At 42.3% G+C, this 23,088-nt stretch overlaps 1 long non-coding RNA gene across 1 annotated transcript in view; it reads right to left on the bottom strand.

Moving 5' to 3' along the window:
* The window catches only part of LOC311528336, a 36,719-nt gene that overhangs the window by 9,316 nt on the left and 4,315 nt on the right, over positions 1–23,088 (bottom strand). The window contains exon 2 of the long non-coding RNA XR_014713576.1: positions 14,482–18,139. This is a non-coding gene — a long non-coding RNA (uncharacterized lncRNA). The remainder of the gene's footprint in view (positions 1–14,481; positions 18,140–23,088) is intronic.

Genomic DNA, 23,088 nt, shown 5'->3' on the forward strand with positions numbered 1-23,088 from the left:
CTCAGCAAATTTGCGGGTGATACTAAACTGGGAGGAGTGGTAGATACGCTGGAGGGCAGGGATAGGATACAGAGGGACCTGGACAAATTGGAGGATTGGGCCAAAAGAAATCTGATGAGGTTCAATAAGGATAAGTGCAGGGTCTTGCACTTAGGACGGAAGAACCCAATGCACAGCTACAGACTAGGGACCGAATGGCTAGGCAGCAGTTCTGCGGAAAAGGACCTAGGGGTGACAGTGGACGAGAAGCTGGATATGAGTCAGCAGTGTGCCCTTGTTGCCAAGAAGGCCAATGGCATTTTGGGATGTATAAGTAGGGGCATAGCGAGCAGATCGAGGGACGTGATCGTCCCCCTCTATTCGACATTGGTGAGGCCTCATCTGGAGTACTGTGTTCAGTTTTGGGCCCCACACTACAAGAAGGATGTGGATAAATTGGAGAGAGTCCAGCGAAGGGCAACAAAAATGATTAGGGGTCTGGAACACATGACTTATGAGGAGAGGCTGAGGGAACTGGGATTGTTTAGTCTGCAGAAGAGAAGAATGAGGGGGGATTTGATAGCTGCTTTCAACTACCTGAGAGGTGGTTCCAGAGAGGATGGTTCTAGACTATTCTCAGTGGTAGAAGAGGACAGGACAAGGAGTAATGGTCTCAAGTTGCAGTGGGGGAGGTTTAGGTTGTATATTAGGAAAAACTTTTTCACTAGGAGGGTGGTGAAACACTGGAATGCGTTACCTAGGGAGGTGGTAGAATCTCCTTCCTTATAAGTTTTTAAGGTCAGGCTTGACAAAGCCCTGGCTGGGATGATTTAATTGGGGATTGGTCCTGCTTTGAGCAGGGGGTTGGACTAGATGACCTCCTGAGGTCCCTTCCAACCCTGATATTCTATGATTCTATGAATATAAATATAACAATTAATTAGCCCCTCCACAAAATCCACCAGTGTCCCTTACAGTCAGTGCTCAGCACTTCCCATCATTCTAAGGGGAAAAGATTAGCCTTGTAGCATACTGAGAAGGCTAATAAAGGAGGAACAGCCTGAGTTTAAGGGGAAACAAATTCTAAAGGTTCAGTGTCCTAACAGAGAATGTCCTGCTAGCTGTCTCCTCCCTCTTATACCAATAGGACTCCAGCTCAGGTCCCTCTACTAACCACAAACGTGGCAATATGTCACATGATCTCTACATGATAGTTGCATGTGTAGGTGTTTAGTACCTAACAGGAACAGATTTAAAGGGATGGTCTTAGAGAAAATGTATTACAATCACCTGTCATTCTTCCGAAATTTCCAGAACCAACACTCTTTCTGAGAATGATGGAGATCAAAAATTTTGGAAGGCTCTCCACAGAATTTTTTTTCCCAACAGCTGATACAAGAGCATAACTTCAAACACCAAAACCAAGGACAGACACATCAAGGGGGGCGGGGGGAGTAATCAAGTTTAAAAGGGACACCATCAACTTGGAAACAACATTGAATAATCAGACCAATGCACACTGCTTCTTGCCCAACCAGATCATCCATCATCTTCCATGATTCTCCAAACTGAGCCAACAAGACAATGTCATTTATATATTCAAGATCTGAAAGCAGAATGACTGTCAGCTCAATACCACCTCAAGCTTATCCACCAATCAATGCAGATACTAAACAATGGTGACAGAACACAGCCATGTGTCTGTATTACTAGTAAGGCATAATATATAGATGTTGTTTCCAAGTTAGCGTCCCTTTTAAACTTGATTTTTTCCCCTCCCTCTTGATGTGTCTGTCCTGGGTTTTGGTATTTGAAGTTATGCTCCTGTCTCAGCTGTTGGAAAAATTGAGATCACACTTTATGAATTATTTGGAACAAACCATCATGCCTTATTTTGAAATCACCTGTTAGGAAAATCTTCAGTGCTAATAAGTACAGATGTGCTCTGAAATATCTGTCACCCTGTGGGAGAGATCTGCCAGTGATCGATATCTCATTTTTCAGAATCAGAGGAATTACCAAATCCTCCTACTTCACAATGTTGTTGGTGTTACAATAATTCCTAAAGGCCCAACTGAGATCAGGGACCTCTTGGGTTAAGTAGCGCACGTGCACAGGAAGACAATCCCTGATTTCTTCATGGTTGCACAGTGAACTAAGAGAGGATGGTTGGTCTTGTGGCTAATGGTAGATCTAGGACAACAAATTGTTAGTGCTTAGTCCCCCAGATTGCAGTGCCCTTTTTTTCTGGATAGAAGAGCTCTAGCTGTATCATTGTGAACAAGGATTTCTGGTGACCCAACCTCCTTCCCCACCCCTCCCCAAAAAAGATAGATTCTTATTTTCAGTAAGATTTTCCTTGAACTCCCCAATACACATGTAAAAAAAAAAAACCCATCACTCAGTCATGTCCTACAGCCACTAACAATTTACCTTGAGAGCACACAGGCACTCAGACATTTGAAACAGCTATTTGTCTTATATGGAAGTCAGAAGCTGGGTGCCAGAGTGTCTAGCATTTCAATATCAAGGTGGATTAAAGAGTATTATGGAAGCTTAAGTAGCTCTCAGGAAAGAGATTCCCATGGTTTAAGGGCTCAGTCCACCAGAGCAGTTGCTTGACTGCAATTTTGGTTGAAAGATCAGGATTTCTCTTCTAGAAACTTTTATGGTGACCCCCTGGGTTGTGCTTCACCCATTTGACAAACTCTTTTGGCTAGACATGCATGCCGCGTTGAATGCTTCATTTGCCAGAAATATCAGATGACGATCCTCACCCAATTTAATGGGTACTACTTAAAAAGTTTCCAAACATCTGATGTAGGCCAGTGAGAGAGGTTGCGATGAAGTGGAAAGTTTTGGAATATTTTATTAAACGTATGTGTGCCTCAGTTTCCTACATACATTACATTGTTACCCAGTGAAGGAAAAAGGAATTAAATTTGCTCCCAGGGCAGACTAAAATACATAGCTGGGTGTCACCTCCCTGTCCGGGTGGAATGAAGAGTCGTTAAAGAACTGTTTGAAACCAACCCAGAGCGAGATGGGGGTCAGAGAGACAATGCAAGCTCCAATGATTTATGCAATTCCCCTACTTCTCAACAGGGAGACTGAGCAAAGACCCCATCTTGAGAACAAAAGACAGTTGTGAGGTGGGAGATGAAGTGTTGGCTTCTGGAGGAAGCTGGGAGTGCTCTCACCTGCAGGGGTGGTGAGTTGTGTGGGCCCGTGGTGCCTGTGCTCCACCAATATGAGAGCCGGGGGGCCCATCTCCACCAAAGTTTGGGGCTGGGTCTCTCCCCTGGCCCCAGCTGCCACCCCCACGCACCTCCCCTGGAGTGTCCCCCCGGCCCCCCCTGGGGCAATTTAAAAGGTCCAGGGGCCCCTGCCACCACCAGCGCAACGAGGCTAAGGTGGCTTCCTGCCCACCTGCTCCACTTCCGGAGGTGGCCAGCACATCCCTGCAGCCCGGGGGGGGGGGGTGTGGTGTGTGTGTGTGTGTGGCTCATGCCCCAAGTGCCAGCTCTGCTAACTGCGACAAATGGGAGCTGTGTGGGCGGTGCCTGCAGGCAGCAGCACGTGGAGACCCCTCTGGCCCCTCACCCAGGAGCTGCTGCCAGAGGGGGATGCAGGTTGCTTTGGGGAGTTGCCCAAGGTAAGCACTGCACCCCTTACCGTCTCCCACACCCCAACCCCCTGCCCCAGCCCAGAGCTTGTACCTCACACCCAAACTCCCTCCCAGAGCCCAACACCTCACCCCTCCTGCAGCCAAACTCCCTCCCAGAGCCTGCACCCCTGAACCCTCCTCCTGCACCCCAACCCCCTTCCCCAGCCCAGACCCCGCACTCTGCACCCAAACTCCCTCCCAGAGCCCACCCCCCACACCTGCTCCTGCACCCCGCCCAGAGCCCACCTTCTGCACCCAAACTCCCTCCCAGAGTCTGACTCCTCCTACACCCAAAGTTACTCCCAGAGCCTTAGGCAGGTGTTGGGGGGCAGGAGGGAGGACTTGGACCCATTCTGGGCACCACCAAAAATTATACAACCCTGCCACCTCCGCTCACTATAATTAATTGTTATATTTATATTGCTGTAGTCCAGGGGTGGCCACCGTGAGCCTGAGAAGGAGCCAGAATTTACCAATGTACATTGCCAAAGAGCCACAGTAATACGTCAGCAGCCCCTGCATCAACTCACCCATCCTGCTCCCAGTGCCTCCCACCCACTGGCAATCCTGCCTGTCAGCTGTTTCGTGGTGTGCAGGAGGCTTGGAGGGGGCGGGGGAGTGAGGGCACTGCAGGCTCAGGGGAGGGGACGGGCAGGGGTGGGGTGGAGTTGGGGCCGGGCCTGTGGCAGGGGCAGGGCCCGGGGTTGAGCAGCGAGCACCCCCCAGCACATCGGAAAGTTGGCACTTGTAGCTCCAGGCCCGGAGTCAGTACCTATACAAGGAGCCGTGTATTAACTACTGAAGAGCCACATGTGGCTCTGAGGCCACAAGTTGGCAGCCCCTGCTGTAGTCATTTGATTTGACCTTGGGATAACTAATGAATGTTTATATGCATACTTTTCAAAGATTGTCAAGGGCACCTAGATCCTTAGGAGGGCACTCTTAGCCTAGAGTAGTAGAAATACAAATGAAATAAATAAGAAGGATGGTCTAGTGGTTCAGATACTGGCTTAGGACAGGGTAGATCTGAACTCAAATTTCTGCTCCATGAAGGAAGTCCTGGGTTACCTTGGGCAAGTCACTTAGCCTCTCTGTGCCTCAACTCCCCATTTTAAAAATGGAGATAACACTTCCCTATCTCACAAGGATGGTAGGAGAATAAACATTAAAAGATTGTGAGGCACTTTGAGATATCCCTTCACTTACATGGTGTAAGCTTAAGCATAACTCCACTGTAGTCAATAAACCGGTGTAAACAAGAGGAGAATTAGGCACAATCCATTTCTGTGGCCTGGTATGAGGCCTACATTTAAAATAATTTGTTTAAAAGAGGTTATACAATACCCATTCCACCTAAAAGCAAATTTTACACACACACACAAAGTCCATCAGTACAAGGCCCTAGGTAAAATGTTTAGGCTATGGTTCTGCATACAGAACTCACATTAAAAATAACAGGAGGTTTGTGTAAAGAAAAAAAAAAAAGGACACTCATACATATGGCAGAATTTAACCCTGTTTTAGTAACCCCACAGAACTCCAGCCAGTGTTTGCAGTTAGCCTGCTAACAAGGTCATCTGGACTAGGCATCAGTATAACCATGCTCGTGCCCAAGCTTTTGCATAATTGTGAAACCACAGCACTGCAGTTTTCACCTGGCAAGTTGTCCCTTCAAAACAGCCATAGGTCAGGTACATGGTCTGTCCTGACAAACCTTCTCCCATACAAATAGTGGTGAGAATGTTCTATGCCAGGATTTCCTACCAGATGGTGCATTAATTTCCCCTCTGGAGAACTTAGACTTTTGCTATAATAAGCCACCATGCTCTGAAGTCCTTTATGCTCTTTTGTTAATACTGCCCCCAATTGCTGGCACAAACATCTGTGTCCGATATGAAGTGTTTTTTGAAACACAGATAGGCCAAGACAGGAGCAGTCACAAGTGTCCTTTTTAACTCTGAAAATGCTAAATCACACTCTGTTGACCACTAAAACACTTTCCCTTTCTCAGACAACTTATGCAATGGTTTTGCATTACATGCAAACTCAAATAAATGTTCTGTAGGTAACAGCAAAACACTACAAAACTCTGCACATCTACGAGCGTCGAGGGAGTTGGCCAGTTCTGCACAGCCTCAATTTTCTTTTTGTCAATGGAAATTGCCACCTTACTGATTGTGTGCCCAAATAAATGTGAACTGTTTCAAAAAGAGGTCGTTTATTTGGATTCAATTTCAGATTGGCAACTTTAAGGTTATCACAGATCATTTGCATCAGTTCTTGGTCAAAGGTTTTGGCATGCACCAGGACATGATCTAGGTATAGCAGACAAGATGAGAGGCATGTCATGCAATACTCTCTCCTCTAACCTCCCAAAAGTGACTGGTGCACTGCACAAGCCAAAAGCTGTCACTACAAACTGCCATAGGCCTTATGCTGCCATGAAAGCAGTCTTGTCCATGTCCTTTGGATTTACTTCCACCTACCAATACCCGCTTTTAAGATTAAGTGAGAAAAATCAAATTGAACCAGCTACAGTGTCCAGGTTATCATCTACACATGCTAATGGATATGAATCCTTTAAAGTGACTTCATTTACTTTTCTGTTGTTCACACAGAATCTGTGCTGCCACCTTTTTCCTTAACCAGCGCTATGGGTGAGGCCCAACAACCGGTTGAAGGCCTCCGGATACAATTTTTCAATGCCATATAATGCCTCTTTCCCTCTTGGTTACTGGTAAATGGTGAGGCGGATATTGGGGTAAGCCAGCCCATTAAGTACTTATCTTGTGCTGGACCAGTGCAATACACTTTCTGATTAGGAATCAGCAGTTATTTTCACCTAAGAAAGTCTTAGATTGTTCTGCTGCCCCTCATTTAAAATGTACAGCACTGCACTGAAATAAGCCCAACAGAAACTCTGGGAGATCACCTCCATCTCCTTCCCTTTGTGGTTTTCTTCTATAGAAGCATTTACTGATCCACTAGTTCACATTTTACTATTGTGGTTTCCCTTTGCACTATTTCCTTAATGCCAGAAACATTCAGCAGATGAACAGGAATCTGTTCCTGATTCAGATCCACAAGGACAGCTAAAAGAAAAGGAGGACTTGTGGCACCTTAGAGAGTAACAATTTTATTTGAGCATAAGCTTTCGTGATGATTGTTAGTCTCTAAGGTGCCACAAGTTCTCCTTTTCTTTTTGCGAATACAGACTAACATGGCTGCTACTCTGAAAAAAGGACAGCTAAGACTCCCCTGAGACACTGGGTCTCAAAAGCAAGTTCAATTACTTCAATCTTGCCTTAGCTGCCGCTAACACTTCTGCCCTTGGAGGCAGGACAACTTGTCCACTGCAAACCAAATGCCTACAAATAATTTGTTTCATCTGAGCCACATCTTTAAAGGGAATTTCCACATTGTAAGACATTTCTTGGCACAGGCTACGTACCTGTTAGCCATAATTAAACCCAAACCAATTATGAGCTCATTCACTACCTTGGCTATCTAGTTCTCATGCTCAAATTCTAGTGATCTGCTTTTCAAACCCCATAGGCCCAGTTTCTTGGATGGGTGCACATTTCCCAGGCACTCTCTCTATTTGAGACCAATTGAGTGATTCTGTTTTGGGTCCCCTAGTCCCTAGGCTTTTTAGCATATCTGGTCTAATAACTGTTACATTTGACCCAGTGTCCACTATTCCAATGAAGTTCATACAGATCCTACTACTCACTTAATAGCCAAACTCCCATTACTGTTTAACTGTCTAGATTTAAATAAAAAGTGCGGGGATGACCTTTTTACTGTCTAACTGTCCCTTCAGGTTGATGTCCCAGTGTTTCCTGAACTGGGAGAGGGGGCTTTCACTAGAAATGTATGACACAGTTCTGGACAGCTTTGTATTTATAATTGGCATTTTTGTGACCAATTTTTTCAAACATCAGCATCTAACTCAACAGCTGCCCTTAATTTTGTATTATTGCCAATGTCCCTTGTTTTACAAATTATATTTATCACTTATTCAAAAATGTCAAACAATATTAGATTCCCTTTTCCATCATACATATTAAACAGTTTAATTTGCAAGGGCTTGATGATGATCAGCTTCTGTCTTCCTCACTCCCAGCTGCTTCCTCTTCTGCTGCAAGGAATAATTCAAATTCCATGGCAATTTCCATAACCTCCTGGAGTATCTTGGGTCTCCTTTTGCTGAACTTGATCTACAAGTCAGAGTCCAACTAAGCATCTATAAACTGATCCACTGTCAATTTCTCCTGGAAGTCCTACTTGGTATCTAGATATGCCAGGAACACAAGTCTCCTCAGTTCCTCTGTCAGTTCAGTTGGAGATTCTTCTCTCTCCTTCTAGTTCATAGCTGTGCCTTGGCCAGCTCAGACTGATAGCTGGCTCCACATTTCTGGATAAAAGTCCTTAATATGCAAAGAGACTAAGGTAAGTTCTTTAGCACTATCAGAGCTGGACCACCCCCTTTTTCTGCCCATCTGCTGAGCATTCATTTGGACTATGAAGTTGAAATGAGCTGTAAGTCTTTCCCCTCTGAGAGTTACAAATGGAGTAGAAAACTGTTGCGACGTCCAGTCTTTCCCCTGTCTTCTGTCTGCTCCAATTCCATATCCAGGCAACTAACTTCCACGGTGGCCTGTGACCCTTTAATTTCCTTCTCAAGGTGATTTCTCAGCTCCTTAAGTCATTATTGCAGATCATCTCTGCTGACAAGTGCCAAGGTAACCAAAGCTTTGCCTTACTTCATGGAAAAGCTTCTGCTCTATGGCACTCAGATTGCTGGTTACCTCATTGGTTCATCTTGTCATTCCAGACTGGGAGTATTGCAGGTGTGCTTCCCAGTCTGTCCAAATCCTTTGCAGTTTGCTACTCCAACAGAGATTTCATCTCCACCTACAAGTCATCTCTCTGCTCCTTCTGAGAAGTCTCGAGATGCTGCTTTAATTCTTTTTGTGAAATCTCTGGCTCACCTTTTAAATCCTGTTTTAACTCCTTCTGTCTTCTTTCAATTCCTTTTGGAGATTTTTGATTTCTGCAAGCACCTCCATTATTTGTTTTAGCTTTGCTCACCTTGAATGACAACTCACAATTTCTTTCTTGGAAACAGGATCCCACCATTGACAACAGTATTGCCCCTTCTGACTTGAGCAGTTAGGCAATTTAGGGGGTCTTGCAGGTTGTTTCCATTAGGAAGAAAATGACTGATGGGGTCAACTATTTCTTTGATGCAATCCTGGTTTTTTACAGGAAGTGCACATAAAGTCCTATTTCCTGGTCACACTAACCTTGCCTTTCTGGCTGTGTCCTTGGCTTTCATCTGCTTCTTTCCCATCTTCTCTGAAGTTTCTCACTACTTCTCTCTCACACACGTACAGACATGCACAGCTCTACCAATCAATGCCCTAGCTCATGAGTTTGTTATATCAGTCCTCAGGGAAACCCCTTGAGCCACATGTTTCAGATTCTGTTCAAGCCTTGCCATGTATTTGTGTTTTGGATGATTTCTCCTATTGAGTCCAGTTACTTAAAGGAATTCAACTGCTTTTTACAGTTATCCTGAATGAAAGGCAGCTGGTATACCCACCAGCTTCAATGAAGTTTAAACCAACCCGTAACACCCACATAGACTTTCTGCTGCAGAGGACCTCAACAAGGATCTATGCATGCTGAGTTATTCTGTCACAGATCCTAGGCAGAAACTAGGGTCATGTCTGCACTGCCCCGCAGTTCTAACTTTGCGGCTGTGAACAGCAGTGTGCACAGGAGTACTGTGTTGTAAGAGTATGTCTATACTGCAAGTAAAGCCCTTGGCTGACCAGTGCCAGCTGACTCGGGGCCACAGGGCTTGGGCTAAGGGGCTGTTTAACTGTGGTGTTGATGTTCAGCATCTACACACAATTAAACAGCCCCTAAGCCCATGCCCTACGAGCCTGAGTCAGCTAATTCCGGCCAGCCTCAGGTATCTAACTGAAGCGTAGACATGCTCACAGCATCCACATAGAGGAGTTCGGGTATGACCTAGAAGATGCTTAGTTTGCATTAATGTAATTATGTTTGAAGGGATTACATTAATATGAACTAGAAACCTTTTAAGTCATGCCCAGGGTCCACATAAGGGAGTTACAGTGCAGCCCTTTGGTCCGCATTGCTATTCACACCTCTGAAGTGCAGTTTCTGTTAGGCTTGCTTTGCAGTATAAATATCATACTTTGTGGCTAAACCCCAAAGCCAAAAATACATACCAAAGCTTTCGAGGTTAGCACACTATCATTATGGTGACATGGGTAGTCTAACCAAATGGTCAGTGCAGGAGTGAGGCTTGGTCAGCTACCAGGATGTCAGAATCTGAGGCAGGACAGAGGGCAAAACCAAGAGTCAGGCATCCAGAGGCAGACAGGGTCAGAATACCAAGAGACCACAGTCCAAGATATGCCAGAGGGCAAACCAGGAATCAGGCAGGCTCTGGTGATCAGAAGATCAGCAGCAGGCAGTAGGACCATGTATTGCAGGGGAAACAGTCCAAAGCAGCATGAACCCAGTTACATAAACAACTGCCTGCTCCTCTGTTGGGTTTAAATAGGAGTTGTGAACCAATCAGGATGCCCAGCATTTTGCCAATAGGTCCCAGGACTAGGGTCCTCTTTCAGTGTTCAGCTTCTCTACTGAGAGCAGTGAGCAGGTCAGTGGGTAGTATGCTGGAACTTATTAAGCCTAAAGAGCCCTGTGGACCAGAGTTCAAGACCTGTAGTCTGTAATGTATGCGGTCCTGCACTTCCCCACTCACAAAAGTGCATAAAAAGGCTGCAATTTCATTTCCTGTGACATCTTAAATATATGTACAGTAAAAGCTGTTTTATCTGGCACTTCACCAACCAGAAAGCTCTATAAACCGGATCTGCATTGAAAGTCTAGTTTATAGTCCAGTTGGCACAGGGCTGGGGCGCAGGAGCATGGGCTCTGGGAGGGGACAAGGAGGCGGGGCATAGGTGGGGTTTTGAAGTGCCGGATCCGGGCAGCGCTCACCTTGGGTGACTCCCCAGAAGTGGTGACACATCCCGGCTGTTCCTAGGCAGAGGTGTGGCCAGGTGGCTCTGCGCACTGCCGCTGTCTGCAGGTGCCACCCCCACAGCTCCCATTGGCTGTGGTTCCTAGTTTTCTGGTGAGACAACATAAGTCCTAGAAAGAAACATCACTTTGCCTTTAAAAACTAGGCTGGATATTGTTGAAGCGCCAGAAATATCTCAATAATAACTCCTGTGTATCGTATCAACAATTCATAGATTATAAGGCTGGAGGGGATCACTATGATCATCTAATCTGACCTCCTGTAGAACACAGGCCATAGGACTTCTCTGAAATAATACCTGTTTGAATTAGTGCATCTCTTCTAGAAAAAGATTTAAACATGACCAGTAATGGAGAATCCACCACAACCCTCGGTAGGTTTTTCCAATGATTAACTACCTTCACTGTTAAAAATTTGAACCTTATTTCCAATATGAATTTGTCTGGCTTCATCTTCCAGCCACTGGATGTTATACCTTTGTGTGCTAGACTGGAGAGCCACTTATCCCTTTTAATACTGGCACAGTAGCTTTCTTCCAGTCATCTGGAACCTCCCCAGTTTTCCAAGAGTTAGTGAAAAAAAATCAACATTAATGATCTAGCAAGCTCCTCGGACAGCTCTTTAAATGGATGCAAGTAATCCAGATCTGCTGATCTGAAAATGTCTTACTTTAATAGCTGCTGTTTAACATTTTCCTAAGTTACTATTGGAATGGAGAGTGTTTGACCATCACACGATATTTCTACCTCATCTGGCTCCCCCCCCCCCCACTGCCCAGTATAGGATGAAAATATTTATTGAACACTTCTACCTTATTATTGACAATTTACCATTTCCATCTAGTAATGAACCAATACCATTGTCAATCTTTTTGTTGCTAATATACTTTTTAAAAATTCCTTTTTATTGTCCTTAACTCTGCTGGCCAGAGATTTCTCCTTGTGTCCTTTTTGTTCCCTTATCAATTTTCTACTATCTCTAGCTTCTAATTTATATTCATTTCTATCAATGTTGCTTTTTTTCCCATTTGTTATATATTGTTTTTATAGCTTCCTTCACTTTTCCTCTCAGCTAGGTTTGTTTTTTTAAACGAGTGCGTTCTTCTTTCTTGATTGTGTGGCTTTTGAAGCTTCTAATAAAAGTGTTCTTAAACAATCCCCAATTATTTCATATTTCTGTGTAAAGTCTTTCTCCACACTGATCTGGCTTATAAATGTTTCCAACTTTGTGAACTTGGCCCTTTTAAAGCACAAAGTAATTATATTACTGGTTCGGACTTTATTCTGTTTGCACGTAACATATACAATCAAATCATGCTCACTTGCACCTAAACCACTAATTTTTAGTTCTGTGATCAATTCCTCTTTATCCATCAATCCCTCTGTGCTAGATGCAACACTTCTTGAATCAGAAAATTGTCATCTGTAACATTTAGAAATTGAGGATATTTTCACACTGGCTGTCTGAGACCTCTGGCATATGTCAGGCAGACTGAGGTCTCCCATAAACATGCAACTTTTTTGCTATACATTATAGATAGGTGCTTTAGGAGCTGGTCATCCCATTCCTTAATAGGATTTGGTAGACTATGGCAGATTGACAGAGCCAGAAGAGTACCCAGAAGTCATACTACATGACAGGTCCAACAAAGAAAATAACAGAAAGCTACTAGCCATCACCTTCAGCCCCCAACTAAAACCTCTCCAAAGCATCATCAAGGATCTACAACCTATCCTGAAGGACAACCCATCACTCTCACAGATCTTGGGAGACAGGCCAGTCCTTGCCTACAGACAGCCCCCCAACCTGAAGCAAATACTCACCAGCAACCACACACCAACACCACTAACCCAGAAACCTATCCTTGCAACAAAGCCAATTGCCAACTGTGTCCACATATCTATTCAGGTGACACCATCATAGGGCCTAATCACATCAGCCACACTATCAGAGGCTCTTTCACCTGCACATCTACCAATGTGATATATGCCATCATATGCCAGCAATGCCCCTCTGCCATAAACATTGGTCAAACTGGACAGTCTCTATGTAAAAGAATAAATGGACACAAATCAGACGTCAAGAATTATAACATTCAAAAACCAGTCGGAGAACACTTCAATCTCTTTGGTCACTCGATTACAGACCTAAAAGTTGCAATTCTTCAACAAAAAAAAAAAAACTTCAAAAACAGACTTCAAGGAGAGACTGCTGAATTGGAATTAATTTGCAAACTGGATACAATTAACTTAGGCTTGAATAAAGACTGGGAGTGGATGCGTCATTTCACAAAGTAAAACTATTTCCCCATGTTTATTCCCCACACCCACCGTTCCTCAGACATTCTTGTCAACTGCTGGAAATGGCCCACCTTGATTATCACTACAAAAAGGTTTTTTCCACTCCCGCTCTCCTACTGGTAATAGCTCATCTTAAGTGATCACTCTCATTACAGTGTATATGGTAACACCCATTGTTTTGTGTTCTCTATGTACATAAATCTCCCCACTGTATTTTCCACTGAATGCATCCGATGAAGTGTGCTGTACCTCACGAAAGCTTATGCTCAAATAAATTTGTTAGTCTCTAAGGTGCCACAAGTCCTCCTTGTCTTTTTATTAATAGTACCCTATCTTATACTTTAACTGAGAGATAATTTTTGGTTTTGAAGGTAATCTTTCACATTTTGATTAAAGTGATTTGCTACTGTTTAAATATTCAGACAAACTTTTGATACCTGGTTGTTTTTAAGAAAGAGGAGAGGAACCAAATTCATCTCAGTGCAACTCCAGTAAACTTAGTGAAATCACACTATGGATGGATTTGACACATGGAAATTTAGCTTTAAAATTTAAATTTTGCCCTTAATTTACTCAATCGTCTCCAAGGATTGCATGGATCTCTAGAGATGGTTTATTACAATGTAATACAGGCCAAATCCTGTTCACTTGAAATTAATGGGGTTACTCACATGAGTAAAACAAGTAGGATTTAGCCAAAACACCTGGGTACAAACTGAGGCTAGCGTTTCAGCCTATTTTTGTTTTTATTTTAGCAAGACAGTACTTCACTGGGCCTGATAGCAGCACGTGAAATTTGTAAGTTTGATTTTAAAAGTAACAGGAGAAAAAACTGTCATGGACAAATAAACTAAGACAGTCTCTCTTTCTCAAACTCTGTTATTTATATGATGCTTCCAATATATAATATAATTACATATTTGGTCAACAATATAATTTTATTTACCCAGTAACATACATCTGGGATGGTCTACAATAAAAATCTATATTCAAACATCAGATTTTTTGGACGAAATACAATTTTTCACACAAATCATTTATAATTCATGAATCCTAGGTCAAATTAGGAACATTTTATGCTACTTTAAAAATATTATATATATAAATATAAATAAATGAGAAAAATATAAACCAGGCCTCTTGTATTTGTATTTCAGCATCACTAGAGGCTAAATAGTCTCATGCTTGGCTGGTGTGATAGGAATGACTTGGATGTGGGATTCATTCCTGCTGTTTGGACCATTTATCTTTTTTCATCAAAAGTCACTGACTCAAATTTGTTTCTCATTCCTTCAGAATATAACGTTAAGAATTTCACACAGTGAGGGAAGATCCAATAATTCAGAGGATTATTGGATTAATCAGATAATAAATCTTGGATTGAAATTCAATACAAAAAAAAATATCACAGGAAGCCCATGTTTCCCACCACATTTTAGAAATACCTCTGTGGAGACTGTAGATTAATTTTGCAGCATAGGATCCTGCCTATGCTGCTGCTCCCGAGTACATAAAGCTTGTTCAGTGATAAGTGTAAAAGCAGCAGAGGCACAGATGAAATCTTCTGTGTTCCTGTTATGAATGCTCTGTTGAGGAAAAAGAGACACACAGTTGTTTTTTCCATTGTTCTCCTTATTTCCTCAGAAGGAATGGAAAGTTATATTCACACTTGTCTCCAGAAAAAGTGCTCCCCACCAGGAACAGAAGAACAAAACTAGGTAGGATCACATACATTTCATGCTGTTGCTGCCGCATCAGAGTAAACTCTGTGTAAAATCACAGATCCCAGGTATTATATCTTGCATGCTCACATATCACAGGGAAAGATCCATTAAAATAGTTATCAAATTGATTGGTCCTGGAAGAGGGAAAAGAACCAGAAGTGTACAGGAAGAGGAGAATGGAAGGGAAAAGCCAGGAAAGAAAGAGAAGGGGCAACAACAACATAAAATGGCAGTGGGAAGAGATGCAAACAAACAAAGGGAGGAGACTGACATTGCATTGATGTTCTTCACATCTATTTGGGACAGAATTCAGCACTTTGCAACCTCACCGTAATGGCAACAGCCCTGCAGAGACAGCACTCAACCCCTGGAGCACTTTGCAAACACTTTCAAAAGTCAGCAGTGATCACTTCTGAAGGCTGGCCCTCATTCAGTTTTTGCACAGATTTAACTTATTTGATAGAAAAACCAACTTAGTTAAATCAGTGCAACATTCTAGAGCAGATGCATTTATATTGCTAAACACATTATCAGTATAACTGCATCCACACTGGAGATTGCACCGAATTAGGTAAGTTGGTTTTATATAAAAGTGTTTATTAGATAAATATAGTGTGTTTTGGAAAATTACAAAACAAGGTATGCTGATATAAATGCCTTTATGCTGGTATCTGTTTTGTAGCCCAGCCCTCCAGCTGTATCACCATCCGCTTCCCCCACTTCTGGAAGGACTCCTCCAAAAACAGTCCAGACATTCCTCTCAGCGGCTTAGCAGTCCACAGCCAGGCAACTCTTTCAGCAGCAGGGAGACAGGGTTGCTCACTACTCCAGGCCCCAGGACCCTGCAAACAGCAGCTTTCTGCTGCCTCTTCCTTCCAGCTCACTGTCCCTATTCCCTAGGCTACTTCCCCACAGCCTCAGTTCCTTCTGCTCCTGCCACTGGCTCCAGCTCCTTTATCCTCTTCCCAGGACCTTCCAGTGGTTTCCCCAGGAATTGAAATTAGGGAAGGGTGTTCGAATTTACAGGGTGGGTGTCCGGGCTGATGAGGGGTGAGACTGTGAGGCTGAAGGGTGGGCTGTACGGCACTATAGTAAAAACTGAAAAAATGTTTCATGACCATTTTATTAGATTTAACTCATGTTTTAAAATCACCACACAAATTAAAAGTTGGCTACTCAAGCCGTCTATGAAGCACTAAGTCTACATCCTTCTTGGTTTCTTGTCATAATTTTGCACAACTCTGTTAATGAACTTCTTGAACGCAATGCATTCATCTTTGGTGGCTTCTCGTGTGTCCGGTACTTCCATTCCTTCAGTTGATATGCTCATTAGTTCATTCACATGATCAGGCAAAAGGCGACTTCTTTCAGAACACAGAATTCTATTCAGTGATGAAAAAGAACGCTCAACTGTAGCTGTTATGATTGGGAGTAGCAAGAGATGAATTCCTACTTCTTTCAACCCAGGAAACACAGCACAAAGATCAGGTCTAGCCACCAGTGATGATAAAAAAGAAGTTGAAGTCAAATCTTCATTCATTCATCATATGATATTCCACTCTATTCAAATTCTGTTCTGTCCTGAGCACATGGCAGCCCCATTGCTGGTAGTGCCTCACTCCACTCAACTGTTGGTGTTTTATAGGACAGGCATCAGTAAAAGCTATGTAGAGGTTGAGTAGACTCTAGAAATCACTGTTGTAGATTTTTAAGAATCAAGTCTGTGTACTTTTTCAGTTGTCTTAACAAACACTTCTTCTCTTCTTCACTTAAGGATTCAATATAAATGCTTTCATTAGTCAACTTCTGGACTGAAGTCTTTGCTTCTTCCAGTACTTTTTCAATGGATAGCTCTCTGATTGATCCAAATGTAGCTTCTATTGCTGGACAAAGATCTACTACTGTTGTAGCAGATGCCTGGATGGCACTGTTTAATGACTCAAGTGGTTTCAACAGCAGACTTATGAGAGAGAGAGAGAGAGAGAGAGAGAATGGCAATAATCTTCTGAATGTAATAGCAAAAGTAATCCACAAGCCTCACTACTTAGATCCATCCCATCTTGGTAGATACTTTCCAAAGCCAGTAAAAATGGCTGGAGTAATTTTAAGACAACAGCCAAGGATCGCTCATAAGAAAGCCAGAGGGTTTTCCCAGGTTGGACTAATATGAACTTCAGTCCCAGTGTACCTTGTATATTTTCCAAGATATTCAGTCTTTGGACTTTTGCTGAAAAATGAATATAATGAAGACATTAAATGTATAACTTTTAAAATGTATTTTGAAGAGTCTACAGCTTGTACGAGTGCTAGCTGGAGTAGATGGCCTCTGCAGTGTGTATAGGAGAGATTAGGGTTGCACTTCTCTCTGAGCAAAGCTTGTACTCCACCATGTCTTCCTGAGAAGTTTGCAGCTCCATCAAATGCACAAGCAGCCATCTGTTTGGGGTCCAATTGACAAGCATTTAAACTCTAGATGTGGGTTGTCACAGATGCAGCCGATGTGTCTTCTATAACTTGAACATCTGGAAATGCATCTACTGGCCTACCACTGACATCAAGATAACACACATGACTTAATACTTGATGTCCATTTGCATCAGTGCATTCATCAGCCATGTATGGAAATTTTTTGAATGTGGTGAGAGAGTTCTTCACTTTTTCAACTGTTGAACCGCATGCTTCTAGCCAGTCAGTTGAGTTTCTTGCAGAAAGATAGTGAGCATTTGCTGGTCGTGTTTGGAACCAGTGTTCAACTACAGGATGAACATGTGACAACGCACTTAAAATTGGCTTCCAGTTTGTAGTGTGTGGTATCTCTTGCTTAAGTAGAAAGTATGATGCCACAGCCATGTTTGTTCGCATGAACTGTGTTGTGTCTCCAGCATTCTTAACAGCCTCATTAAGTACTTCTAAAATTGGCTTTGAAAGTGGGTTTATAAGGCTTTCTGCATGTTGATACAGCCCATAGGCCTGGCGTTTTACTGCCTGTTCACGTAGTTTGTCAGCATTGGCTTTGCTGATCAGTCTGACAAACCAAGCTCCTCCACTTTTACCAATTATAGCATTGGAAAGCTTTCTTTCTTCGTAAGTTTTTTTTGCAAAAGGTGCACCAGTAGCCATCTTTTGTAACTTCAATAAATGGGAACACTTTGACCCACAAACACTGGGAACTGCCTTTAGGTTTAGGAGACACTGTTTCTTCAATAGGTAGCTGTATTTGTGCTTTGGGCTGGTCGGACGTAGATACATCACTTGAACCTTCAGATGACATGTTGATATATTCTTGGTTATTGATGTGTTCTTCACCTTGGATAGTTTTTGAGGCCTTTGAGTGGAAAAATTAATGTATTGTTTTTTGTCGTTTCATTTTCACTTTGACCTGCAACATATAAAAGAGATATGAATAAATTAAATGTTTTGTTAGTAGAATGCAAATTTAACATAAGGATAATGCAAAATACACCAAAACATATAACAGGTCTAGATTTTGAAAAAAATACATTTTTTAAAAAATTTATATTTAATTTAAATTGACTTTTGAAAATTAAGCCATTATGGGATAAGAGGGAAGTCCTCTCATGGATCAGTAACTGGTTAAAAGATGGGAAACAAAGGGCAGGAATAAATGATCAGTTTTCAGAATGGAGAGAGATAAATAGTGGTATTCCTCAGGGATCGGTACTGGGACCATTACTGTTCAACATATTCATAAATGATCTGGAAAAATGGGTAAACAGTGAGGTGGCAAAATTTTCAGATGATACAAAGTTATTCAAGATAGTTAAGTCCAAAGCAGACTGAAGAGTTACAAAGGGATCTCACAAAACTTGGTGACTGGGCAACAAAATGGCAGATGAAATTCAATGTTGATAAATGCAAAGTAATGCACATTGGAAAACATAATCTCAACTACACATACAAAATGATGGGGTCTAAATTAGCTCTTAACACTCAAGAAAGATGCTGGAGCCATTGTGGATGGTTCTCTGAAAATATCCACTCAATGTGCAGCGGCAATCAACAAAGCAAACAGAATGTTGGGAATCATTAAGAAAGGGATAGATAATAAGACAGAAAATATCATATTGCCTCTATATAAATCCATGGTATGTGAACACCTTGAATATTGTGTACAGATCTGGTCACCCCATCCCCAAAAAGTTATATTGGAATTGGAAAAGGTACAGAGATGGGCAACTAAAATGATTAGGGGTATGAAACAGAATTAAAATGACTGGGAATTTTCATCTTAGAAAAGAGACGACTGGGGGGGGATATGATAGAGGTCTATAAAATCTTGATTGGTGTGAAGAAAGTGAATAAGGAAATGTTATTTAATCCTTCACATAACAGAAGAACTAGCAGTCAGTCCATGAAATTAATAGGCAGCAGGTTTTTTAAAAAAACACAACAACAAAGGAAGTACTTCTTCACACAACATAAAGTCAACCAGTGGACCTCTTTGCTGGGGGATGCTGTGAAGACCAAAAATATAACAGGATTAAAAAAAAAACTAGAAAAATTCCTGGAGAATTGATCCATCAGTGGCTATTAGCCAGGATGGGGAGGGATGCAACACCATGCTCTGAGTGTCCCTAGCTTGTTTGCCAGAAGCTGGGAATGGGCAACAGGGGATGGATCACTTGATGATTATCTGTTCATTTCCTCTGAAGCACCTGGCCTTAACCACTGTTGGAAGACAGAGTACTGGGCTGTATGGACAATTGGTCTGACCCAGTATGACCATTCTTATGTAACAATTAATTATAATAATAAAAATGTTTAGTACAGAAACTCCCCAACATAATGACCTCTCAAGATAGCAACGATGAGAGATAACAACCTTGGCAAATAATGCATTTTAAAAATCTTGGCCTACTAGGAAACATTTATATAAGTTCCCATCCCCAGTCACAAATCCAGCATTCTGGAGCAAAATCACTAAAATATAGTCCAACAAACAAATGTTTATTTAACATGCCCCTCACTTTTCCCTCCACTGCACCCAACTCACCGGTGTTGTCCTTGGTCAGTGGAGACTCAAAGTTCAGAGGTGCTTTCACATGAGTACACCTCCTAGATAACGGGCAAGAAGGCACCTTGCTCGTTCCTCCAGCTACTCATTGTTCTCTCTGTCTACTGTTGTTCATTATGCCACCGTTCACTCCATTGCTCTGTTGCCAATGGTCCTGTACTGTCACCTTCTGCTGCCACTGTGGTCTCTACAAGTTAGTCTCTTGAGGTTTCACTGGCTCTCAGTGATTTCAGCTGAGCTTTCACTGGGGGAACCTCACTGCTAATGCAGGCTGGGCCGTCTCTTTCACAGAAACACTATTCCACAGCAGGACGAAGCACTTAGACCTAATTATCAGTGATTTCAGCCGTAGTGGTCACTGAACAAAACAAAAGACTATCTGTGGAGCCTAATCAGCTCTGTCTTTAAACAGCGGAGAGGGGCAGGTCAAATAGTACTTGTGACTCAGGCAGACCATCAAACAAAACACCTGTCCCCATCCTCTCTCTCTCTCTCTCGATGCCTTCAATCAACACAGGCTACGTACAGTTCTACTGCCCTTTACTCATACAATAAGAATAACATTTCATTACCCCTGCCCCCTGCATTCAGGTGATTTGTAACCCAACCCCAGCCAAAATCTATCAACTGGGCAACACAGCTCTGTTTGCTGGATACCTCGGTAGATTAGGTGTGAATGTAAATACAACTGGTCCTGAATCCTTTCCCCCCAGCCCATCTAGACTTTGCTTACAAATCATAATTTGAAATTATTAGGTTGGCCAACAACACCGAAATGAATGCACTGACATTGTCATAAAAAACAACAGCTGTACAAGGAAGCTAGTCTATGTTCATACTTTTCAAATCTATGATACTTTTTCAGATACATGTATTTTATCATACACTTTATATGCTTTTAAAGTGTGTATTAATGTTTCAATTTCAGTTCAAATTTCCAGACAGTCACTAAATTGGCATGTAACTAGTTCACAAAACTGGAGGTGGAAGGGGGGGGTATTGGGGAAATTCAGGGGGGGGTGTAGGGAAATCACTGCGGAGCCTATATAAAGGGAAGGGTAAACACCTTTAAAATCCCTCCTGGCCAGAGGAAAAACCCTTTCACCTGTAAAGGGTTAAGAAGCTAGGATAAACTCGCTGGCACCTGACCAAAATGACCAATGAGGAGACAAGATATTTTCAAAGCTGGAGGGGGGGAGAAACAAAGGTTCTCTCTGTCTATGTGATGCTTTTGCTGGGGACAGAAAAGGAATGGAGTCTTAGAATTTAGTAAGTAATCTAGCTAGATATGCATTAGATTCCGTTTTGTTTAAATGGCTGATAAAATAGCTGTGCTGAATGGAATGGATATTCCTGTTTTTGTGTCTTTTTGTAACTTAAGGTTTTGCCTAGAGGGATTCTCTATGTTTTGAATCTGATTACCCTGTAAGGTATTTACCATCCCGATTTTACAGAGGTGATTCTTTTACTTTTTTTCTTCAATTAAAATTCTTCTTTTAAGAACCTGATTGCTTTTTCATTGCTCTTAAGATCCAAGGGTTTGAGTCTGTGTTCACTTATGCAAATTGGTGAGGATTTTTATTGAGCCTTCCCCAGCAAAGTGGGTGTAGAGTTTGGGGAGGATTTTGGGGGGAAAGACATTTCCAAGAGGGTTCTTTCCCTGTTAGACGCTTGGTGGCGGCAGCAATAAAGTCCAAGGGCAAAAAGTAAAATAGTTTGTACCTTGGGGAAGTTTTAACCTAAGCTAGTAAAAATAAGCTTAGGGGGTTTTCATGCAGGTCCCCACATCTGTACCCTAGAGTTCAGAATGGGGAAGGAACCTTGACAGGGGGGTATTGGGGAAATTCAGGGGGAGTGTAGGGAAATCACTGCAGAGCCTGTAAGTCCTAGCAGGCTGCCAGGAAGCCAATCTTCTTCCTAGAGCTCCCTATGGCAGACTTACTGGCTCTGGTCTGCAACTTCCTTTTATATGGGCCAGATGGGCCCTGATTGGCTGGTCCAGCTGCCGCCCTAATTGGCTGTTTCCCCTGCAGCCACTCCTTTGCTACCTGCCTCCCTAGGCAGGTTTTAACCCTTTCAGGGCCAGTGCAGGACAGGCGCCCCATCACAAGCTCTTACTGACCAAGGGAATAGTGTTGTCAAGATTCAGCAGAAGCCGGAACCATGTCTAATCCTTGGGCTCCTGTTTTATTAACATATATATCAGTGCTCTTCCAAGAGTAATATTCCCTTCCTACTGTTTACTCTTGTCTCTCCCCTTTTATGTACCTCTGTTGGCCTATTATATTTATACATGTTATCAATCTAATTTAGATTACACAAAGGGATGCAAGGGTTATATTTATACATTATGTTATCAAACTAATTTAGGTTCCACAGAGGGATTCCACAAAGGGATGCAAGGGTCCTTTGCAGGACTGGGACCTAGGATCAAATTCATCCCTGGACTGACTCCCATGCTGACACACTATCAGAGGAGAGGCAGTTTGCATCCACCTGATTATGGTTGTGTTAAGGGGCTAATTTAGCTCCAGGCAATGATATTTATGCTAATCTGCACCAGGCACCATAGCCCCTATGTCCCTTGCACAGCTGGGGAACAAAAAGGGCATAAGGAGGCTCCTACCATGCTTGATCCTGCCCTGGTAAGCCCCATGACTGCCCAAGATTGCCCTGATTGAGCAGATCATGAGTTAGTAATATTCAGTAGGTGGGGCCTTATGACTGTTCAAATAAGCCTTAGACCAATGATGAATCAGATTTTAAGATTGTAAGCCCCATAAAGAAGGAACACAATCTTATTTTAAGTTTGTAATACGACATGCACAGAAATGGCATTGTATAATAATGTTTAATCAGGATTTATTGATCTCTTTATATTTGAAATTGTTGGCAAAAATGTTGGTTTAAACAAAAATCTGAATGCTGTCAGTAAAAATTTGTTGAAGATATTAACAACGTACTTGTAGCTCTCTAAAATCTGAAGTCTTCTGGTTTTAGAGTAATAAAATAACCTCACTGAAGCAAACATTTGAAATACATTTTTAAACGGTATATATAGAAAATACCTAATTATTATTTCTGCAGTGCTGACGCCTGTTTGAGGATCCCAAATAATCTCCCACTGTGAGCATATCATTAGAAGAGGCCATGTTTCCATATAATTCAAGGAAAACAATTTAAAAACAATAGTTAAAAGCCCATTTTTAATCCTAAAACTGAGCTATAACTTGCCAAAAATAAACAAAAAACATCTTTAAATTAAGGTGGTATTGATAGCTCTCTGCTATAAT

The sequence above is a fragment of the Lepidochelys olivacea genome, assembly GCF_965140295.1.
Source record: "Lepidochelys olivacea isolate rLepOli2 genome assembly, chromosome: 11".
In the NCBI taxonomy this organism is placed as follows: Eukaryota; Metazoa; Chordata; order Testudines; family Cheloniidae; genus Lepidochelys; species Lepidochelys olivacea.